At 46.1% G+C, this 22,645-nt stretch overlaps 1 protein-coding gene across 1 annotated transcript in view; it reads left to right on the top strand.

The window, feature by feature from the left end:
- The first annotated feature begins 14,561 nt into the window (after positions 1–14,561).
- STK40 (serine/threonine kinase 40) overlaps positions 14,562–22,645 on the top strand; it is a 40,238-nt gene continuing 32,154 nt past the window's right edge. Inside the window, exon 1 of the mRNA XM_040424421.1 lies at positions 14,562–14,679. The gene's annotated coding sequence lies outside the window, so the exon portion shown is untranslated. The remainder of the gene's footprint in view (positions 14,680–22,645) is intronic.

The following is a 22,645-nucleotide window of genomic DNA, read 5'->3' on the forward strand; positions in this document are numbered from 1 at the left end:
AATCCTCAGCAGTACACTCCTAATTGTTGAGGAGATCGAGAGTGTGTGCTATAAATCCTCAGCAGTACACTCCTAATTGCTGAGGAGATCGACAGTGTGTGCTATAAATCCTCAGCAGTACACTTCTAATTGCTGAGGAGATCGAGAGTGTGTGCTATAAATCCTCAGCAGTACACTCCTAATTGCTGAAGAGATCGAGAGTGTGCGCTATGCATCCTCAGCAGTACACTCCTAATTGCTGAAGAGATCGAGAGTGTGTGCTATGCATCCTCAGCAGTACACTCCTAATTGTTGAGGAGATCGAGAGTGTGTGCTATGCATCCTCAGCAGTACACTCCTAATTGCTGAGGAGATAGAGAGTGTGTGCTATAAATCCTCAGCAGTACACTCCTAATTGCTGAGGAGATCTAGAGTGTGCTCTATAAATCCTCAGCAGTACACTCCTAATTGCTGCGGAGATAGAGAGTGTGTGCTATAAATCCTCAGCAGTACACTCCTAATTGCTGAGGAGATAGAGAGTGTGTACTATAAATCCTCAGCAGTACACTTCTAATTGCTGCGGAGATCGAGAGTGTGTGCTATGCATCCTCAGCAGTACACTCCTAATTGCTGAGGAGATAGAGAGTGTGTACTATAAATCCTCAGCAGTACACTCCTAATTGTTGAGGAGATCGAGAGTGTGTGCTATAAATCCTCAGCAGTACACTCCTAATTGCTGAGGAGATCGAGAGTGTGTGCTATAAATCCTCAGCAGTACACTTCTAATTGCTGAGGAGATCGAGAGTGTGTGCTATAAATCCTCAGCAGTACACTCCTAATTGCTGAGGAGATCGAGAGTGTGTGCTATAAATCCTCAGCAGTACACTCCTAATTGCTGAAGAGATCGAGAGTGTGCGCTATAAATCCTCAGCAGTACACTTCAAATTGTTGAGGAGATCGAGAGTGTGTGCTATGCATCCTCAGCAGTACACTCCTAATTGCTGAGGAGATGGACAGTGTGTGCTATGCATCCTCAGCAGTACACTCCTAATTGCTGAGGAGATGGACAGTGTGTGCTATAAATCCTCAGCAGTACACTCCTAATTGCTGAGGAGATCTAGAGTGTGCTCTATAAATCCTCAGCAGTACACTCCTGATTGCTGAAGAGATCGAGAGTGTGCGCTATAAATCCTCAGCAGTACACTCCTGATTGTTGAGGAGATCGGACCTGCTTGTAACTCTCGTCCCCAGTGCTGAGGAGATCGGAACTGTGGATTAGCCTACCCTTTCCCTTCATCTGCAGAGTTAACCCCTTCAGTCCCCCTCACACATGTATAGCCCTTTCTAAGAGCTCCCTGATGTTTGGGGAGCTATGTGACCAGTGGACTGTGCCTGCCCTTCCCCCTTAGCGGCAGTTAACCCCATCAGCTGCACTTAGTCCCCCTCCCACACCCATTCCTCTTCCCTAGTGCTGTGTGACCTGTGAATAAAAGGCAGGAAGCTGTAAGTGTATTACAGTGAGTTATACCTTTACAGCCAATGCATTATAATACAGTATTATAATGCACTGTAAAGGGGATCAGATCCCCAAAAGTTGAAGTTTCAGAGTGGGACAAAAAATAAAATTTAAAAAAGAAAAAAAGAAGTTAGTGTATCACTGCCTGAAGAGCGGTTTAAAATAAAATAATAAATCTTTATTAACAAGTATTACATAAAAAGGGCGAATCAATTATTTCTCTTATTGCAGAGACAGGCATTGTGGGATACTGAGGAGAGTAGTAGACAATAGATATTCACCCACTTCCACATTACCCGTCTCCACACTGCAGAGGGCTCAAAGTATTCACTATGGTCCAAACCAGATTGTATTTGTTAATTTTGTATGCAGTGTGGGGTGACAGGTGACTACCCACAACAAACAATGCGGGTGTGAACAGGTGTATGGTATATTAATACTCCAACACCTGTCCCTCTGACCGCAAGATGTAATTTGGACACAGCCTGTATATAGAGGGAATCCCTGTTTGAGCGGGATGTTTTCTATGCTGGTCCAGTACATTCAGTTTATCGCCGCACCACAGATCGTGTCCCCCACAAAGCGGTATTAGTCAGGCCACAATCAAGGGGCACTAAAACCAAAGGAGCCCTGTGTAAATTGGCTTCCAGAGGATGAAAGTGGGGTGCAGCAGAGGTACTCACTGCTACCTAAATTTGGTATCCCAGCAAGTTTAGTATCACCCCCAGAACGCGATATTTGAAAGACCGCTGTCAGGGGGCACTAAACCCAAGAGCCCAGTGTGAATCGGGCTCAAGAGACTTGCAAAGTAGGTTGCGCAGTGCTACTTAGATGGCTGCCTAAGCTAAAGTCCTCTCAGCCCGCTCGACGCATTTCTGTGTCCATTGGGCTGGACACTTCATCAGGAGCAGGGCAGAGGACTGAGAAGAAGGACTAGCTAGGATTTGGCGACGGTGTTCTGTCAGAAAACCTTACCTCGTCAGATTTCCTAACCCCACGTGACTTCCGGGGGTGTGCTCCTCCGCGCAAGTGCGGTACCACGGCACAGCGCCTCCGCGCAAGCGCAGTACTAGGGCATGGGTAAGGTAAAATTACAGTGAGAGTTGACTCATGGAGACCACACGTGCGCCTGACTGCACGTGCGCTCTCAGGGGTAAGGAGATCTGACTGTCTTTTGTCTTGTTAAATCTCCTTACCCTCACAATGCGCACGATTTTACAATCCGCGCGTGCGCACTGTGAGGGTAAGAAGATTTAACAAGAGAAAAGACTGTCAGATCTCCTTACCCCTGAGAGCGCACGCGTCGTGTCCATGAGTCAGCGCTCACTGTAATTTTACCTTACCCATGCCTTGGAATTGCGCTTGCGCGGAGGCGCGTGCCATGGTACTGTGCTTGTGCAGAGGCGCACACCCCCGGAGGTCACGTGGGGCATGGGAATCTGACGAGGTAATGTTTTCTGACAGAACACCGGCGGTAGAACACGCTGCACATGTGTGTGCACAGCGCATCGGCCCTGTAATGGCCGTGTGTGCCCGCCGGGTCCTGCTCTTTAAATAGTGATGCGCCTGATGTGAAGGAAGGAGAGGGCGCTGTCTGCTTCAGCCAATCAGAAGAGGTGGGTGTGGCTAAACATTGTTGCCAATGCCCCTCTCCAGCCAGGCGTTCGTACATATTCTTTCTCTCTTCCCAAGGTAAGGTAAATGGGGGGAGCTATAGGCAGCTGTATATACAGTACAGACCAAAAGTTTGGACACACCTTCTCATTCAAAGTTTTCTTTATTTTCATGACTATGAAGGCATCAAAACTATGAATTAACACATGTGGAATTATATACATAACAAACAAGTGTGAAACAACTGAAAATATATCATATTCTAGGTTCTTCAAAGTAGCCACCTTTTGCTTTGATTACTGCTTTGCACACTCTTGGCATTCTTCTTGATGAGCTTCAAGAGGTAGTCCCCTGAAATGGTCTTCCAACAGTCTTGAAGGAGTTCCCAGAGATGCTTAGCACTTGTTGGCCCTTTTGCCTTCACTCTGCGGTCCAGCTCACCCCAAATCATCTCAATTGGGTTCAGGTCCGGTGACTGTGGAGGCCAGGTCATCTGGCGCAGCACCCCATCACTCTCCTTCATGGTCAAATAGCCCTTACTTTCAAAGTTTTCCCAATTTTTCGGCTGACTGACTGACCTTTATTTCTTAAAGTAATGATGGCCACTTGTTTTTCTTTACTTAGCTACAAATTCTAACAGTCTATTCAGTAGGAATATCAGCTGTGTATCCACCTGACTTCTCCTCAACGCAACTGATGGTCCCAACCCTATTTATAAGGCAATAAATCCCACTTATTAAACCTGACAGGGCACACCTGTGAAGTGAAAACCATTTCAGGGGACTACCTCTTGAAGCTCATCAAGAGAATGCCAAGAGTGTGCAAAGCAGTAATCAAATCAAAAGGTGGCTACTTTGAAGAACCTAGAATATTACATATTTTCAGTTGTTTCACACTTGTTTGTTATGTATATAATTCCACATGTGTTAATTCATAGTTTTGATGCCTTCAGTGTGAATCTACAATTTTCATAGTCATGAAAATAAAGAAAACTCTTTGAATGAGAAGGTGTGTCCAAACTTTTGGTCTGTACTGTATATTAAATCTGGAGATTAATAGCATCATCACAACCTGAAGGGAAACGTGATCATGACTCATAAAAAGAAGGTGTGCATGCATCTGGTGATACTATGTGTGATTGCACCAGAAATCAAATTTATTCTAAAGATAGATATGTGGAGACATTACTACAAATCCTAGGGGGAAGGAACCCTATCATTGGAGACAGATAGGTGCACGGACTGTGGGTAGGAACAGTATGGTGAACACAGAGAGGGGAGATAGGACTGGACGTACAGCAGCGTCTGTTGCTTAATCATAGCGTAGCGGCGAGTACTATATAGGCATGCATGTATATTAGCCGTAGAGGTATATTTACATACGCATGTTCACTGCATTAATCAATAAAGCAGGTAAAGCTGCTATACTCATTCAGTCCTTTAGGTCTTTCCGTATTTAGATGAGATAGATCCACTCCAATTCTTTTCTGAGCAGTCTCTTGTCTAAATCCCCTCCTCTGGAGGATTGGCACAGTTGTTCAATGCCCTGAAACTGTATTACCTTCACACTGCCTCCGTGCGCCTCATTAATGTGTCTTGCAATTTAGGGTGTTCTCCAATTCTTTGTATGAATTCACGTATTGTCTTGCCTACATATTGTAGGCTGCAGTCACATGTCATGAGGTAAATGACTGCTGTGGTTTTACATGTGATGAATGACCAAATATTGAATGTTTTATAAAATAAAGTTTTCCCAAAATATTTAAAAGTTTCAAGTTAAAAAAAAGCGTCCTTTTCCCAAAATAAAGTTAAAAAAATTTGAAAAAAATAGGGAAAAAAGAAAAGTAGACATATTAGGTATCGCCGCATCCGTATTGACTGGCTCTATAACAATATCACATGACCTAACCCCTCACATGAACACCGTCAACAAAATAAAAACTGTGCTAAAAAAATAAATTTTGGCACCTTTCATCACTAAAAGTGCAACACCAGTAGGACGCACGTCGCACCAGCTCCGGCAAGGATCCTGACTTTTATACTCACAGCGGTGGCGATTCGTGTTGCAATCAACAGGAGAAGCGGGGGACACACTCCAGAAGCGGTCCGGTTCAGAGTTTGGAGATCATGCCGGCGAAAAGGGGTAAAACGCCGAGCCGCCAGGAGAAGGAGAGCCGCTTTCAAGATGGCGCTGATGAGGAGGACTGGCCTGACCTGCGGTCGGCGGTGAGTCGGGGAGCTGCAGCGAGGCTGGAGCTCTTTGCCCATAAGTCACAACAGTCCCCCAGCCATGACTGGGGTGAAAGAGATGACACCCTGACACCAGTGGATGAGGGCATAGGGGAGCAAGATGGCCCCTGTGCTGATGATCAGCAACCCCTCGGCCAGCAAGAGGGGGGGGTGAACAATAGCTTATGCAGCACTGAAAAAGGACTGCCAGTGATCACTGCTCCTGAGCCTACTTTAAAAGATGTTATGGCAGCAATTGCTAACTGCAATGTCACCCTCCAATCTATGAACATAAATATTGGAAGCCTGAAAGCTGATATATCCATTATTCGTCATGACCTGCATAAGGTGGCTGAACGCACCTCAGAGGTAGAGAGGAGGGTCTCGGACCTGGAAGATGGGGCTGCTACTCTACAGAAAGAGAGCCGGGCTGCGTCAAATGACATAGTGGCGCTTTATGCAAAAACCGACGATCTTGAAAACCGCTCTCGCCGCAATAATATCCGGCTGGTGGGAATACCAGAGAAGTCAGAAGGCCCAGATACTACTGAATTCATTGAAAAATGGCTGGCGGATAAATTCCGAGATAGAGGACTTTCTGCACTATACGCGGTTGAACGAGCGCATCGGGTCCCCATCAGACCCCTGCCACCAGGGCGCTCACCACGCCCAATACTTGCTAAAATCCTGCACTATCGCGACAGGGACACTATACTGAGGGCTGCGAGGTCTCACCCTGATTTGAAAATCAATGGGGTACAGGTGTCTCTGTTCCCGGACTATTTGTCGGATGTACAAAAGAAGAGGGCTCGATTTGTGGATATTAAAAGGAGGTTGAGGGAATTGCAAGTCCAATATTCCATGATGTTCCCGGCCAGGCTCAGGGTGGTGGCTGGAGGGTTAATACTGTCAATTGTGCCAATGATAGCAATTCCAAGATGTTGAATCGTACAGCCCTTCTTCACCTGGATGGGGGAAATGGGGTAGAGATGGGAGAATGTACTCTGGTGATTAACATTGCTTTTCCTTGCAGCTGCTGGGATGTGGAGACGTATGTGGTCCTAACCTACTTTTATTTTTGTATGCACTCTTATGGGATCTGTTACAAGAATACTTAGCTGGAATGTGAGGGGAATGGCGGATGCTACGAAGAGACACGGTCTGTTTCGTTACTTATCTAGATATCAGCCAGCAATAATATGCTTGCAAGAAACGCATATGACCAAACAATCTATACATGTTCTACAAAAGCAGTGGGTGGGTTATTCGGTGCACTCCGTCTTCTCCTCGCATTCCAGGGGGGTAAGTATCCTGGTCCATAAAAATATTATATTTGAATGCCTTAGGGTATGTGTGGATGAAGAGGGAAGGTTTATAGGAGTGCATTGTGTGGTCCAAGGGTTGAGAATGGTGTTGGCGACGATCTATATACCCCCACCATTTTCCTCGGTGCCTTTAAGAAAGCTTATGGAGTTTATGGCAGAGTTTTCTGAGCTTCCAATGCTAATAGTGGGAGATTTTAATAATGTGCTCGACAGCTCACTTGATAGATGCCAGGTCACATCTAGTGATAGTAGTATGGGTGAAACTCCGTTTGCGAGGCTACTGAAGGAAGTAGGACTGACGGACATATGGAGGGAGACCCACCTCTTAGACAGGAAGTACTCGTGTTGCTCCTCGACTTATGGCTCCCTGTCGCGCATAGATTTGGGTTTGGTGAATGCTCACATGTTTTCGCTTATACGGAATTCAGAGTATCTTGCCAGGACCTTGTCGGACCACTCCATATTTAGTGTCGTCCTTGACATTTCTGAGACAGCCAGACCGGGGGTTAAATACTGGCGTTTGAACGCTTTCTGGCTAACACTGATGGGTGATACGTCTGATACGCTTCAATCCCTTAGGGAATATTTTCACATAAATGAGGGGACTGCATCACCGATAGTTGTTTGGGAAGCGATAAAGGCCTTCCTCAGGGGCTCCCTAATTAAAACAGTCAGTCGGATTAAATCTAAATCTAGAGAGCTTGATATACAGAAACATAATAATATGAAGCTTGCGGAGGAAGCCTTTGTGCTGAACCCATCTAACCTAACAAGCAATGCTTTAAAGACTAGGCAGGAGGAGCTGAGATGTCACCTCTTGGAGGTAGCGGAGAGGAAACGGCTGTTTTACAAGCAACAGTTTTTTACAGAAGGGGAGAGTGTAGGTCATATGCTCTCGATTATAGCGAAAGCTCAGCAAGGTTCGCAATGTATTACTGGCCTGATAGATTCCAATGGCGTCTTGAGGCGTGATACTGAAAACATCTTAAATATACTGAATAATTTTTATTCCTCTCTGTATACTTCTAAGGTGTCATGTTCAGATGAGGAGATCGACGCCTTTTTGAATACATTGAATCTCCCTAAGCTTTCAAGGGAAGATAGTATGCGGTTAGAGGAGTCGATTGAGTTAGAAGAAATGAGGGCGGCACTGGGTGCGATGGCTAACGACAAAGCGCCAGGTTTAGATGGGCTTCCGGTGGAAGTATATAAGACCTTTGCGGCAGTGCTGCTCTCGGAACTTTTGAGGGTATTCAATTATTCTAGAGAGAGGGGGGGGGGGGTTGCCTCAGTCTATGCAGGAGGCGCTCATTGTCGTCATTCCTAAGCCGGACAAGGATCACTCTCTCCCGGACTCATATAGACCGATCTCTTTGCTCTCCACTGATGTTAAGTTGCTTGCGAAGGTATTGGCCACGCGTCTGTCTAAAGTGATTTTGTCTATCATACACTCTGATCAGACTGGCTTCATGCCTCAGAAATCTACGTCAATCAATGTAAGAAGAGTGTTTGCCAGTATTCAACTCCCAGCTGAAAATGTTGGAGATAGAGCTATCCTTTCTTTAGACGCGGCCAAGGCCTTTGACAGCATCGAGTGGAGATTCCTGTGGAGAGTTATGGCGCATATGGGATTTGAAGATGAGTACATATCCTGGGTCCGAGTATTGTATTTTAGTCCCAAAGCATGTATTAGGGCGAATGGTGGGGTGTCCCCCAAGTTCTGTCTGGGCCGGGGCACTAGACAGGGGTGCGAATGAGCCGTTGGCTGCTGCGATTCGCAGGTCGTTAGACATTCGAGGGTTCCAATATGGAACAGTTAACAATAAAGTGGCGATGTATGCGGACGATACTTTGCTTTTTCTAGGGGACACTGGTCCATCCCTGGCAGCGGCTATGACAATTATTGACCGCTTCGGTGCCTTGTCGGGTTTGACTATAAATTGGGGTAAATCGGCAATTATGCTGCTTGACGGGCAAGTGCAGTCGCAGACAGTGCGAGAAAGAAATATCCCATGCGTAGCAACCTTTAAGTACTTGGGTATTCATGTATCCCCTAGAATTCGGGACTTTGAGCGCCTTAACTTTGACCCGCTGGTTATTAAATTTAGGAATAAAGTCAAGGCATGGTGTAAACTGTACCTGTCGGTGGCGGGAAGAGCGACTCTTATTAAAATGGTGTTGATGCCCCAGCTACTCTATGTTTTACACAATTCCCCGGTCTGGCTGTCGAAGTCTAAATTTGATCAGATTAATGCTACCTTCAGGGAGCTCATATGGCGCAAGGGGCAACCGAGAATTAAACTTGAAACGTTGCAATATCCTAAAACGGAAGGGGGCCTTGCAGTGCCGAACCCCTGGGTGTACATCCTGGCTGCACAATGCCAACACTTTAAAGGGTGGATGGACCCGGAGCCGAGTGAGGTGACATGTCAGCTGTTTGCTCATTGCTTGTTGTCTAGTGACCTAATGTTGCTCCTGGAGACTAGGGGTGCCGGGAAAAGTGGTCCGATGGGGGATCTGGGATACTTGATGCAGTCCGCATGGAACAGGGTTAAGCACCTAAGAGGTGTTGTCGGCAATACGGAATACACTCCACTGTGGGACAATCCCGTGCTGCTGGAATTCCTCTCTTTGTCTGATTTTGGAGCATGGAAAAGGAAGGGTATCCTGAGATTAAGCCACCTTCTGGAAGATAAAAATTCCATGTCCTCCGCCAGGCTGCAAGAAGTATATGAGTTGCCTAGGACCCACTTCTATAAGTACCTTCAGGTGAGACACGCATACAACTCCACATTTAGGGGTCTGACTGTGGTGGCAGGGAGGGATATCGCATTGCACCAGATTCTGTCCAAAGGGGCGAAGAGAGGTATGATCTCCTGTATATACAAGCTGCTGCTCGATAAGTTTTTACTATTACATCCGCTGGCAGCTAGGGGTAAGTGGGAAAAAGATGTAGGCGAACTAACAGATGACCAATGGTCTGACATACTGGAGGCGATACCTCTCTCTTCCTTGAGTGAAGGACGTAAACTCTCGCAGCTGTTTATAGTCCACAGGGTCTACAAGACACAGTTTTTTTTTGTTCCGCATAGGTTTTAGACCTACGGCTGAATGTCCAAGGTGCTCTGTAGAATCTGCGGACTTGATACACATGATGTGGAAGTGCGAGAAGCTAGGGAGATACTGGGAAATGGTGACTCAGACTATACAGGACGCATATGAGGTACGGATACCGCCTGACCCTAGAGTGTGTGTGTTGGGTTATGTCTCTAAACTGACCACTAGTCAGGTACATAAAACAGCAATAGGTAGAGTGCTATATGTTGCTAGAAAGTCAATTGCCTTGCATTGGATACAGACAGCGCCGCCCACCTTAGGCGAATTCTTAGGTACAGTTGATACGATGTTAAGTTATGAGCGAGTGGTGTACCAGAAGCGTGGATGACCATCAAAATTTGAGAAACTATGGGAACCATGGTTGTCGTTTCGACGTCTGAATAGAAATGTTTAGTATTGTTTTTTTTGCAACTTTTGTGCTAAAGTGTGGTGGGTGGGGATGGGTGGGGGGGATGGGTGGAAATTTGAGTGCTAATTACTGTTTGGTAACCTGTCGGCTGTCAGCCTTATGAAAGCTATGTCTGTGTATCATATCTGCTTATGATGTGTACAACAGTGTATTTACATTGTAAATGCTCAATAAAAAAGATCTGATTAAAAAAAAAAAGTGCAACACCAAGTGATCAAAAAGGCGTATGCCCCCCAAAATAGTACCATTCTAACCGACACCTCATCCCGCAAAAAATTATACCCTACCTAAGACAATTGCCCAAAAAATAAAAAAACTATGGCTCTCAGACTATGGAGACACTAAAACATAATTTTTTTTGTTTCAAAAATACTTTTATTGTGTTAAATGTAAAAAAAATAAAAAAGTATACATATTAGATATTGCCACATCCGTAAGTACCTGCTCTATAAAATTACCACATGACCTAACCCCTCAGATGAACACTGTAAAAAAAATAAAAGGCCATTTTTTGTCACCTTACATCACAAAAAGTGTTATACCAAGCGATCAAAAAGTCATACGCAACCCAAAATAATACCAATCAAACCGTCATCTCATCCCGCAAAAAATTAGATCCTACCTAAGACAATTGCCCAAGAAATAAAAAAAACTATGGCTCTCAGAATATGGAGACACTAAAACATGATTTTTTTTGTTTCAAAAATGCTGTTATTGTGTAAAACTTAAAGGGAACCTGTCACCTGGATTTTAGGCATTGAGCTGAGGACATGGGCTGCTAGATCGCCACTAGCACATCAGCAATATCCATTCCCCATAGCTCTGTGTGCTTTTATTGTGTAAAAAAAAGATTTTATATATGTAAATGAGGCTACTAGCGTTTCTGGAGCCCAGCCACGCCCACTGTGAAGGAGCCCAGCACTGTCCCCCATACTCCAAATCTCCTCCTTGCTCCCCGACATCACAAAGCTAGAGCACCGTGTTCTTTTTTTACGGTGGTCACCTGAGGGGTTAGGTCATGTGATATTTTTAGGCCCCGCATCCTCCGAATCTCCTCCTTGCTCCCTAACGTCACAAAGCTAGAGCGCCGTAATCTCGCGATGCGCGAGCTAGCGCATGCGCAGTTCGTTCTCTGAGGCTGATGCTAGCACAGGGAAGGAACACTATGCCGACACTGTGCATGCGCTAGCTCGCGCATCGCGAGATTACTGCGCTCTAGCTTTGTGACGTCGGGGAGCAAGGAGGAGATTTGGAGGATGCGGAGTGGTGCTGGGCTCCTTCACAGTGGGCGTGGCTGGGCTCAGAGTCAGAGAACAATGGACTCATCTCTTAAGCATGGAGGAGACAGGACATTTACATATCTATAAAATCGTTTTTTTGACACAATAAAAGCACACAGAGCTATGGGGACTGGATATTGCTAGCAGCCCATGTCCTCAGCTCTATACCCCAAATCCAGGTGACAGGTTCCTTTTAAATAAATAAAAAAAGTATATATATTAGGTATTGCCACGTCTGTAAAAACCTGCTATATAAAAATCACATGATCTAACCTCTCAGGTGATCACCATAAAAAAAAGTGTGTCAAAAAAGCCAATCTTTTGTCACCTTACATCACAAAAAGTGTAATACCAAGTGATCAAAAAGTCATATGCACCCTAAAATAGTAGCAATCAAACTGTGATCTCATACCGAAAAAAAATGAACCCCCTACATAAGACGTAATAACCTGCTCTATAAAAATACCACATGATCTAACCTGTCAGATGAACATTTTTAAATAACAAAAAATAAAAACGGTGCCAAAACAGCTTTTATTTGTTACCTTGCCTCACAAAAAGTGTAATATAGAGCAACCAAAAATCATATGTACCCTAAAATAGTACCAACAAAACTGCCACCTTATTCTGTAGTTTCCAAAATGGGGTCTTTTTTTTTTTTTGAGTTTTTGCTCTAGAAGTTCATCAAGGGGTCTTTAAATGTGACATGGCAAAATTATCCCAGTGAAATCTGCCTTCCAAAAACCATATGGCGTTCCTTTCCTTCTGCGCCCTGCTGTGTGCCCGTACAGCAGTTTGCGAACACATATGGGGTGTTTCTGTAAACGACACAATCAAGGAAATAAATATTGAGTTTTGTTTTGGCTGTTAACCCTTGCTTTGTTACTGGCAAATATGGATTAAAATGGAAAATCTTCCAAAAAAGTGAAATTCTGAAATTTCATCTACATTTTACTTTAATTCTTGTGGAACACCTAAGGCCCCTTTCACATGGGCGAGAATTCCACGCGGGTGCATAAAAATAAATGGGGATGTGTGAAAATCGCATAGCATCCGCAAGCAAGTGTGGATGCAATGCAATTTTCATGCATGGTTGCTAGGAGATGTTAGTAAATTGATAAAAGTCAATTTACTGTATTAGGAAAATAATAGCATTCTTAATACAGAATGCTTACTAAAATGTTGCTTGAGGGGTTAAAAAATTTAATTAAATTAACACACCTCATCCTCTTGTTCGCACAGCCGGCATCGTCTTCTTTCTTCATCATTCAGGACCTGCAAAAGGACCTCTGATGTCGTAATCCTTCTATCTTCATTCAGCAGGACCTGCGCTGATGTAACCATGTGGTGAGCGCGATTACGTCATCAAAGGTCCTTTTGCAGGTCCTGAAAGAAGAAGAAAGACGATGCCGCAACGCGAACAAGTGGATGAGGTGATTTATTTATTTTTTAATCCCTCAAGCAACATTTTAGTAAGCATACTGTATTAGGAATGCTATTATTTTCCTTCATAAGGCTACTTTCACACTGGCGTTTCTGGGTCCGCTTGTGAGATCCGTTTCAGGGCTCTCACAAATAGGCCCAAAACGGATCAGTTAGGCCCCAATGCATTCTGAATGGATAAGGATCCGTTCAGAATGCATCAATTTGGCTGCGTTTGGTCTCCGTTGCGTTTTTTAGACGGTCACTAAAACGCAGCTTGCAGCGTTTTAGTGTCCGCCTGACTATGCAGAGCCAAATGGATCCGTCCTGACTTACAATGTAAGTCAATGAGGACGGATCCGTTTTTCACTGACACAATATGGTGCAATTGAAACCCGAACTTCAGTGAAGAAGTTCCGAGAACAGCCCGATGAAGGCCCCCGGTGGCTATTCTCGGAACTGCCTGCTCCCGGTGACCGGATTTGTTTCAGACCAGCTCGCGGCGCAGGCACAGGTAAGGGCTTACCTGTGCATCGCCGGACTTGTGATTTAAGATGGAACCCCGCATGTGTTCGTTGGTGAACACTGCGAACTGGCCATCACTGCTGGGTACCACATTCAGTTTTTTCTCACGCGCGTGCGAAACGCATTGCACTTGCGTGGAAAAAACTGAACATCGGAACGCAATCACAGTCAAAACTGACTGCAATTGCGTGCCTACTTGCGCGGTTTTCCCACAATACGCATGTGACGCATCCGGAGCAAATCCGGGATGCCCGTTTGAAAGAGGCCTAAAAGGTTAACAAAGTTTGTAAAATCAGTTTTGAATACCTTGAGGGTTGTAGTTTCTAGAATGGGGTCATTTTTGGGTGGTTTCTATTATGGAAGCCTCACAAAGTGACTTCAGACCTGAACTGGTCCTTAAAAAGTGGGTTTTAGAAATTTTCTTCTAAATTTCAAGATTTTCTTCTAAATTTCTAAGCCTTCTAACATCCCCAAAAAATAAAATGGCATTCTCAAAATAATCCAAACATGGGGAATGTAAAGTAATAACTATTTTAGGAGGTATCACTATCTGTTTTAAAAGCAGAGAAATTGAAATTGCGAATTTTTCTAAATTTTTGGTAAATTTGGTATTTTTTTTTTACAAATAAAAATTTAATATTTTAACTCAAATTTACCACTGTCATGAAGTACAATGCGTGACGAGAAAACAATCTCAGAATGACTTGGATAAGTAAAAGCGTTTTAAAGTTATCACCACATAAAGTGACACATGTCAGATTTGCATGGGTATCTATAGTGTGAGGCCTTACAGGAGCTGGTCCCAACAGCAACTAGCAGAATTATGAATGCAGCTCTGTACTGATATGCTAGGCGCCTGCCTGCCTCTGAGCACTACAGACTAGGTCAGCTGCAGTAATCAGTAACTGGACGCTTCAATGCTCCATCGCTATCAGCAGCCAATCACAGCCGCCTTCATTCACAACACAAAACAACTCCGCTCCGAGATGACGTCATTACTCTGGAGAGTGTGTGGGTGTGGCTTTCATGGGTAACAAATGTACAACTAGTAACCAATCGATGATGCTTTTTCTTTACCACTGGCCGACTGGAAAATGACACAAAGAACCGGATTGGTTGCGGCGAGGACTGCGTAATTTCCGTTGTCAAGTGCGCAGCGATGGAGAGCCGGGCTTGATGGTCGGAGGAGGCCTGCCTGTCTCTCTTTCCGTGCATAGCGCTGGGCATGAGTCCGGTGTGAGGTGGAGCGAGTGCTGCGTATCAGGTGAGGGCACAACGGTATACACAGGGGGCTCTGGATGAGGTAATACACGGCTGCAGGCAGTGGGGATGACGGCTGGACGGTGTGTGTGCAGGTGAGAGTGGGGCGGGAATAGAATAATAGAGGTTAGCATGGAGCGGCTGTGCATGCCCCCGGGCTATCCTACAGTCCAGCCTGGAAGCAAGAAGCGTGCATGTGTGAGGACGGCACTGCTGAGATCTAGTGATGTGTGCACACCGGTCCTGGGCACTGCTGAGATCTAGTGATGTGTGCACACCGGTCCTGGGCACTGCTGAGATCTAGTGATGTGTGCACACCGGTCCTGGGCACTGCTGAGGTCTAGTGATGTGTGCACACCGGTCCTGGGCACTGCTGAGGTCTAGTGATGTGTGCACACTGGTCCTGGGCACTGCTGAGGTCTAGTGATGTGTGCACACCGGTCCTGGGCACTGCTGAGGTCTAGTGATGTGTGCACACCGGTCCTGGGCACTGCTGAGATCTAGTGATGTGTGCACACTGGTCCTGGGCACTGCTGAGATCTAGTGATGTGTGCACACCGGTCCTGGGCACTGCTGAGGTCTAGTGATGTGTGCACACTGGTCCTGGGCACTGCTGAGGTCTAGTGATGTGTGCACACCGGTCCTGGGCACTGCTGAGGTCTAGTGATGTGTGCACACCGGTCCTGGGCACTGCTGAGATCTAGTGATGTGTGCACGCCGGTCCTGGGCACTGCTGAGGTCTAGTGATGTGTGCACGCCGGTCCTGGGCACTGCTGAGGTCTAGTGATGTGTGCACACCGGTCCTGGGCACTGCTGAGGTCTAGTGGTGTGTGCACACCGGTCCTGGGCACTGCTGAGATCTAGTGATGTGTGCACACCGGTCCTGGGCACTGCTGAGGTCTAGTGATGTGTGCACACCGGTCCTGGGCACTGCTGAGGTCTAGTGATGTGTGCACACCGGTCCCGGGCACTGCTGAGGTCTAGTGATGTGTGCACACCGGTCCTGGGCACTGCTGAGGTCTAGTGATGTGTGCACACCGGTCCTGGGCACTGCTGAGGTCTAGTGATGTGTGCACACCGTTCCCGGGCACTGCTGAGGTCTAGTGATGTGTGCACACCGGTCCCGGGCACTGCTGAGGTCTAGTGATGTGTGCACACCGGTCCTGGGCACTGCTGAGATCTAGTGATGTGTGCACACCGGTCCTGGGCACTGCTGAGATCTAGTGATGTGTGCACACCGGTCCTGGGCACTGCTGAGGTCTAGTGATGTGTGCACACCGGTCCTGGGCACTGCTGAGGTCTAGTGATGTGTGCACACCGGTCCCGGGCACTGCTGAGGTCTAGTGATGTGTGCACACCGGTCCTGGGCACTGCTGAGATCTAGTGGTGTGTGCACACCGGTCCTGGGCACTGCTGAGGTCTAGTGATGTGTGCACACCGGTCCTGGGCACTGCTGAGATCTAGTTATATGTGCAGACCGGTCCCGGGCATTATTGATATGTAGATCTGGTGGGCAGTATCTAGCAGACATGGCAACTGGAAGGAAGATGAGAATTACAGGATCCTGTTCACTTTATGCGTTCTTAGGCCAGTATTTTCAGAGTATTCCCTGCTGTTGATCTGGGGGTCATCAATACATTTACCTCAGTGTCCATGGACTGTTCTGACTGCAGACAAATTGAGGTGTAGATGCCCAGGGCACAATTAGCGACCTTTCTCCTCAGTTATTGTTTGTCATGTGATCTGTCCAGGATGGATCGGTATGTGATACCCAATTGAGGCATCCCCGCTGTCTTCCCGACAACTGCCAGGGGAAACAAGGATCAGGCATGTTGGATTTCTGCATGTCCAGTGTTCCCTTGGCAGATAACTGACCCCGGAGGCGACTGGCAGCGACTTGTGCCCTATTGAGATAAGCATGCATGTTTATGGAGGATCATGTGTGAAAGCATGGACCATTATTCTTCTAGCTGGCCTCCTTCTCTTCTAATGGATAGCAGAGTGCCGGATGAGTCCCACACAGATCCGTGCCGCCTCAGACCACCGGTGGGGTGGTCATGGTTTTATCATATGACTGCAGTGCCTTGATGTCAGGGGGCATGAGAATGCCCTTCCTGTACAATGACGGATAAAGAAATGGGTTTCTGTAGAGAGATGCCACTGGAGGGTATGACCACACAAAATGGTACTATGGCCTGCTGCCCCAGTCCAAGGGGCTTTCATCACATGATCTGTGTGTATATAATATATCCCTGGACATCCCCTTTAAGTACTGCATGAACACATTTCTACATGCTTTAAGACTGTTGAGGGATGTTTTACCAGGGATACTCAATTCTACCAGCACCTTCTGGTGCCCCAGCTGTTGTGGAACTACAACTCCCAGCATGCACACTTGCTCAGCTGTTCCTCAGGACTTCCTTACAGAATGGAGCATGCTGGTTGCTGACCACTGTCCTATACACTGGGGGTAAAGGCTTCATCAAAGGAGCGCACATGTATGTATGGCAATGAACATGTTTATGGAGGGTCTCCTAAGGCTACATTCATACGACCGTATTTTCAGCCTGCGTCTGATCCGCATTTTTTTTGCAGATCGCATGTGAACCTATTCATTTCTGTGGGGCAAGAAAAAAATGGGGATCGCACACTGGTGTTATCCGTGTTTTGTTCGCATCCGTGTGGCCTGTCCACAGATTATAAAAACAAGTCCTTTTCTTGTCCGTTTTTCGCATTTCTACCATGTGGCCTGCAGAACGTGCGGGATACACACGGACTAACGGATACGGTCGTGTCAAGGTAGCCTTATCCTGACTGTGTATGTGGAGTAAGTCTTGTGTCTTCTATAGAAACCCGAGGTGCAGGTGTGGGGATCGCATGGGGTATGGTTTTCTAGGTGTCCAGCAGCTTGTGTGGTCTCCCCGCTTCATTGTTCTCCTTGGTATGATAATGGAGGTGCGTATTCGGGGCTGTATGCCATCTACTAAAGGGGTTTTCCCACAAATTCAAGATATCTGGAGTAAAGCACACCATTATATTACCTATATCAGTGCCCAAATATGTTGCTGTCCAGTTTTTTTTTTTTCCTTTTAAGACCGCATTCACATCTGTGGTAATCTGATCCTGCTCAAATCACTGCTGGATCTCATTAAAGTCCATTGGGATCCAGCAGGCTTCTCTGCGTGATCTGGAGAACTTCTCTCTTCCCTCTCTGTGGGTGGGTAGCAGCTCATCAAGCGCCTGGAAACCCAGGAATGTATTGCAACCAGCTCTAGTTAACCCAATCTTTCCCTGCATAGAAAATGGATCCTCATGCATCCCACCAGAGATTCTGGTATTGAAATGGCGCCATAGCATGTAATGCAATTTACTCTTACACTAAATGAAAGGAGTCCGGCCCCTGCTTCACTGTGAGATCATTACATGGGGAAGGCTGCTGAGCATGTTAGCCCACCGCGAAGGCCGGGGAAGGGGGCGATACCAGAGAGGAAAATGTACATAAAAAAAACAATTTTCTATTGCATGTATATTCCGAATAATTTTTTTTTTGTGGGATAACCCCTTTAAAGGGAACCCGGCAGCATGTCATAGAGCAGGAGAAGCTGAGCAGGTTGATGTATAGTCTATGGCAGTGGTGGTGAAAGTGCACTTGGAGCACCCTGGAAAAAGGCTGTGGTGTACCAATAGGCCTTAGACTTTACCTGCCATTCATCAGCGCAGGGCGCACGATGGACGGCACAGGCAGCGCACTGAATGCAGGAAGGCTATTATAGATGAATGATAAAGGTACATGGAAGACTGTAGTATTCAGGTTAGATTGCCGTGTTGGCACTTTGCAATAAATAAGTAGGTTTTGGTTTGCATAAAAAATTGGGCTGGGCATAAAGCTTCCAATAGATGGTTCTGCAAAAACTGAACGAATACGGAAGACATACGGAATGTATGTGTTCTTGTTGGTTTTTTTTTTGCGCACCCATTGACTTGAATGGAGCCACGGAAAGTGATTTGCGCGCAATAATAGGACATGTTCTATCTTTAAAGGGAAAAATGGATATACGGAAATAGAATGCACACGGAGACGCTTCCCTTTTTTTTTTTTTTTTTTTGCTGACCCATTGAAATGAATGGTTCAGTATAAGTACCGCATACTGAACTCAAAAAAACGGCCAGTATACTGAACGCAAAAAAACGGCCAGTATACTGAACGCAAAAAACGTTTGTACGCATGAGCCCTAAGATGGATGTCTGGAATTTTTCTCAAGTTACCTCAGACCTAAATGGCCCGGTATCTTATCAAATATAGCAGGGACATTGCCTGGTCGAGCCATTGGGGGAGATTTATCAAAACTATTGTCCATGGCAGCCAATCAGACTTCGCCTTTCATATACTAAAGGAGCTCTAAAAATGTAAGGTGAAGTCTGATTGGTTGCTACAGGTAACGTTTCCCTTTGCACTGGTTTTGATAAATGGCCCCCATTGTCTCTGAGATTCTTTGTCTTGCAGGTATCTGCCATATTTCGAAGTAGGACGAACACCGCTGGCCTTTGTTACTGGGCAGTTTCCTGTGATGGATAATACACCGCTGTGTGATCAGCTCTGTTTTCAGACTGGCATGTATAGATCCATTGCAAAGTCATTGCTGTTTCTTTCTGTTTCTAGTTTTCTCAGGGAAGTCCATGACACATCTGTTTTTTAGTTGCTGACTTGGTGGTGTGCGGTGGCAGTCCGGCTTCCTATGTTACTAATCAGTACCATAAATATAGCGCCCTTGGTTTCGATTTTACTGTGGAGCCCGTGGGTGTTCTTGTTCTGGCTCCTCTGATTTTTATGTTGAGTAGAGAAGTTCTGACCACACTGTTAGTTTTTCTGTTTGGGCTGAGAAATCTTGGCTGTAGTTTGTATCCATATGATAAGTTAAAGGGAACCTGTCCCCGGGATTTTGGGTATATCGCTGAGGACATTGGTTGCTAGATGGCCGCTAGCACATCCGCAATACCCAGTCCCCATAGCTCTGTGTGCTTTTATGGTGTAAAAAAACCTGATTTGATACATATGCAAATTAACCTGACATGAGTCCTGTATGTGAGATGAGTCGGGGACAGGACTCATCTCAGGTTAAGGGCTTGTTCACACGACCGTGCCGTTTTTTGCTGTCCGCAAATAACGGATGCCGCCCGTGTGTCTTCCGCAATTTGCGGAACAGACCAGGAGGCCCATTATAGAAATGCCTATTCTTGTCCGCAAAACGGACAAGAATAGGACAGAACTCATAATTTTTGCGGGGCCACGGAACGGAGCAACGGATGCGGAACAGCACACTGAGTGCAGTCCGCATCTTTTGCAGACCCATTGAAATGAATAGTTCCGTATACGGACTGTATGCAGAACGGATAAAACGGCCTGTATACGGAACGCAAAATACGTTCGTGTGAACAAGCCCTTATTTGCATATCTATCAAGCCTTTTTATTTTTTTTACACAATAAAAGCACACAGAGCTATGGGGACTGGGTATTGCAGATGTGCTAGCGGCCATCTAGCAACCCATGTCCTCAGCTCTATACACAAAATCCCGGTGACAGGTTCCCTTTAAACCTTGTAGTGTTTTTGGTTGAGGCTATCCCTGCACACGTCGCCAAATACTTGCATATGGAAAACCGCAGCATAAGGCCTCGTGCACATGACTATCAAAATATAGATGCAGTCCGTGTGCTGTCCACTTGTTTTTTATATTTTTTTGGTGGACCTTGGTCTGCCTTTTGTGGACTTATTGTCTTTTTGCATAATGGGCATACAGATGTGGAAAGCACACAATGGTCCTTGTACTTTCCGCATCTGTATGCCCATTACGCAAAAACATAGAATGTGCCCTATACTTGGCCGCAAAATGCAGACCATGGACCCATTGAAGTCAATGGGTCTGCAAACAATACAGATGCAACGTGGACGGTATCCAAATTTTGCAGATCTGTGGTTAGTGGACCGCAAAATATGGTTGTGTGCATGAGGCCTAATACAGTACCAGCAAAGTGTATGAGACTAGACAGCTCTCATGTATATTTTGTTTGTGGTGTTTGGTGGGGAAACGCACAGACATTTGTATGGAATTTGTGCTAAGGCTACTTTCACACTAGCGTTTCTATTTTCAAGATTTGAGATCCGACATAGGGTCTCAATACCGGAGAAAAACGCTTCCGTTTTGTCCCAATTCATTGTCAATGGGGACAAAACGTAACTGAACAGAACGGAGTGCTCCAAAAGGCACTTAGTTCTGTTTGGTTGAGTTCCCAGACCGGAGAGAAAACTGCGGTTTTCTTTCCGTCATGAGATGAGGAGCAAGTCAATGGGGATGGATCAGTTTAACTCTGACACAATAGAAAACGGATCCGTCCCCCATTGACTGTCAATGCAGTTCATGACGGATCAGTCTTGGCTATGTTACAGATAATACAACCGGATCCGTTCATAACGGATGCAGATGGTTGTATTATCAGTAACGGAAGTGTTTTTACTGAGCCCTGCCGGATCCAACAAAAACGCTAGTGTGAAAGTAGCCTTCTAGTGTGTGGAATAACACCCAACATGGACTATTTACTCGCTGCTGCTGCTAACATGGATGTACAGGACGCTTCCACTAGTCCGGTGATGATTCAGGTAGTTGGTCAGTAAACTGCATGCTGGGCAGTCTGCTTTCTGATGTGCAGAATAGCAGAACCCGTGCCGGACACTTGTGTCAAAACCTGACCGTCCAGCGCGCAGTGTCATCTACCCATACCTGAGGTCAGATCGCTCAGGAGAGTGGGCCTGGACAGTAACACACTACTACTCCAGATAAGGTGACGTACGTTCAGAAGTAAGTTATACATTCTCAGCCTGAAAGGCTGAAGACCCCCACTACAGTCTAAAACAGGCGGACACCATGCATGTGCAGAGGGACTATAGGAATCGCCATCCACATCAATGGTGTCCTGAATTGGTGATCTGTGGGGTACTATCATAGGATCCAGTCACCCTATTTGTGTTGGTGAATTGGTAACCGAAGACGGCCACTTGGGGCAGAAATCCTGCGTGCACAGCAAGCCCCCTATGTATGTCTGGTTGATGGGGAGCAGCTAAACGGCACCTAGGTAAATCAATGGCAGAGAGGTGCAAGGCGATAATGCAGGCAGCTGCCCTATTGCCCTAAATAGCGTGGATTAAGTTTATAAGTCACACGCTGATTCATACACGGTGCTCAACGCGTTTCTGCCCGGAGAAACCTCTCCCGCTTCATCAGGAGCACAAACCATAAAGTGGGGCAAACACATAACAGAACCGCACTGTAGCGTGTGTGTTTCGGCTCTGTACACGCCGGACTGAAATAATATCCGCCCCGCCTCCTGGGGATAGGTACCAGCGCAGGGAGCGAATCGGGAGTGTGGGAGCGTCTAGCGATACGTCCCCCGACTCGGCCGAGTCACAGATATGGTAATAGTTGCCCAGGAGGGAGCGCGCTTTCGCTGTACAAGTATGGCGGAATCGAGATTGCAGCATATCAAGTGTGAGTGAAATATTAACCCCATAAAGAAGGGGACAGATCCGCTCATGACCTAGGGACTATATAGGTGTGTGGGGGCAGACAATGAACATAGAGCACGGGGGTGCTCCGCTGAATACAGGGGTGACAAAGATACTTGATAAAGATCAGGTACCATTGCTCAGATAAACGTGGGACATATTAAACCCTTCCTTACACAAAGAGTAGTGATGGAGGGTAGAATCTCATATAACCCAGGTGGCCATCTATGTTAGATGCTGTGGGACAGTGCGGCAGATGTGCTGTATGCATAAGCCAATGAATAAAGCCTGCGGTACTTCAATAATGAGATATAACAGCTATTCAATGAAGCACGCATATAAAATTGCTTCATTAAAGGGAACCTGTCACCGGGGTTTTGTGTATAGAGCTGAGGACATGGGTAGCTAGATGG

The sequence above is a fragment of the Bufo bufo genome, chromosome 3 (assembly GCF_905171765.1).
Source record: "Bufo bufo chromosome 3, aBufBuf1.1, whole genome shotgun sequence".
Taxonomy (NCBI): domain Eukaryota; kingdom Metazoa; phylum Chordata; class Amphibia; order Anura; family Bufonidae; genus Bufo; species Bufo bufo.